Source organism: Canis lupus, chromosome 4 (genome assembly GCF_048164855.1).
Source record: "Canis lupus baileyi chromosome 4, mCanLup2.hap1, whole genome shotgun sequence".
Classification (NCBI taxonomy): domain Eukaryota; kingdom Metazoa; phylum Chordata; class Mammalia; order Carnivora; family Canidae; genus Canis; species Canis lupus.
Window position 1 is genome coordinate 64,681,038 of NC_132841.1, and position 2,111 is coordinate 64,683,148.

The 2,111-nt window shown below is 36.0% G+C and overlaps 1 non-coding gene across 1 annotated transcript; it reads left to right on the forward strand.

The window, feature by feature from the left end:
- Positions 1–981: 981 nt before the first annotated feature.
- LOC140632766 (U6 spliceosomal RNA) lies at positions 982–1,087 on the forward strand. The gene has a single exon (XR_012030458.1). It is a non-coding gene; the product is annotated as a U6 spliceosomal RNA (small nuclear RNA).
- The last annotated feature ends 1,024 nt before the right edge of the window (positions 1,088–2,111 follow it).

The following is a 2,111-nucleotide window of genomic DNA, read 5'->3' on the forward strand; positions in this document are numbered from 1 at the left end:
AAGAAAGATCTTACAATATTGTCAACAACTCATTTTCCTTTTAGAACTTCAGCTCTGAAATTTTCACGCTGTACGTATCTTCCCTCCCAGGTCCTATGAAACTTACTAAAAATAGATGTCTACACTTTTGCTTTCATTTCTTGTGACCCTTTTTTGTTCATGGATTTTGATTCTTTACTGCATGATGCTCACTATAGGAATTAGGACCACTTCGTTGTCAGCCTGCTGTGCATTTCTACCTAAATCAGCCACTTACTCTTTCCCAATCTCATAGCTAGAACTTAAACGTCAAGAATATATTTGGCATTTTTAATAGAATACAGATTTTTAGATCATTAAATTAAAGATCAATGACCAAAAAAAAAAGGGCTTTTTTACTTTTCTGCTAGAAAATTGCTTTTTAAATTACTTTATGTCAGGGCACCTGGGTGGCTCAGTGGTTGAGTGTCTGTCTTTGGCTCAAGTCGTGATTCTGGGGCCCTGGGATCAAGTCCCACATCATACTGCCCACAGGGAGCCTGCTTCTCCCTCTGCCTATGTCTCTGCCTCTCTCTGTGTGTCTCTCATGAATAAATAAAATCTTAAAACAAGTAAATAAATAAAATTACTTTATGTTGAGTTTAAAGTCATTATTTTCAAAGTGAAGCTTCTGTCCCTTTTAACAATGTAAGCATTTCAAACTAGATGAAAAAATCAGTTTTTATTTTAATATTTCAAAAATGAATGTTTTATTACCTTAGTTTTTAAATATAAAATCTCTTACATTTTAAAATCTTTCTAGACTTTTTTTTAATTCTCCAGGAGTTCTCATTTATCAGATCATAAAAGGTATATATACATATATATGTATATGTATATGGTATATATGTATTCAATATTTTATATTGAAGTTTTAATAATAAGTTAATTTTATACATTACATGTTCATATATGGAAGCATAATATACATGTATAAACCACACATGTAGAAAGAGAGAAATGGGGCTCACTTTGGCAGCACATATACTAAAATTGGAATGATGCAGAGAAGATTAGCATGGCCCCTGTGAAGGATGACATGCAAATTCATGAAGCATTCCATATTAAAAAGAGAGAGAAAGAAAGAACAAGACAAGGAAAGGAAAAAAGAGAAGACTCTCACAGGACTGTATCGAGGCCATAGAAATGGATCACAGAACACAGCACCCAATATTCTCATTTTCTAAGCTATAATTGCTCTGTTATTTCAAAAAACCATTCAGCAAAAAGTGATATATATTATGTACATGATATTTTCACTTTCAGTTTATTCCATATTTGGGAATTTTTAGAGAACTTTATTTGCTCACTCCACTTCATTTAATTCAACAGCCAGGAGCTGGTCTCTAGTACATAAGGCAATCCCCTATCTGTCTTACTACTAACAAACACACGACAAGGAAAAGAACCAGTGTCTGTTTTTATCACATCCATTCTACATACACAAACATATTCACACACACTTCAGTTAGCTTATTTCTTTTTTACTTTTGGCCACTTTGTCCCTGGAGGTCTACTGTAGCTCTGCTTTATTTAGAGATTTGATCTCTTTGGACTCCTCTCTGGTATTTCTGGATCTTATGGCCCCCAGTGCCATGCTCTTTTCTTTCAGAATAGTTCACTGAACTGTAGCTGTGTGGGAATTGATTGGGAGTGCATCTGTAGCTTGGCACTCAGCAGGGGAGTACTGCCAACCAAGTCATCAATATGTGCTCCCACACAGCTGGTTCCTCTTACGTCCACTCGAAGATTCTCTATCAGAAACATCAGTCAGAAGGCGCACTCTGGAGTTGGGAGTCTGCCTTCCTGTATTTTATCCTTTTCCACTGATGGTACTGGAGCAAGCCCCACAGAAAATAAATCTGAGATATAAGCAAGTAGCCAGAAAAATTAAATCATGCTTTCTCATCACCAGTTGATATACCTATAAAAATTTGGAGCAATTACTCTGTTAATGACTCATGGAGGGTAAGCCTCCCAGAAACTCTGGTCATAGAATCACAATGGCTGCAGCTGCAGGAGGCTGTGCGGTTTCAACTTTCAGGCAATTCTTTGAACACAGCATTTTGATTTCAGTTTATATCTCTTGAGTT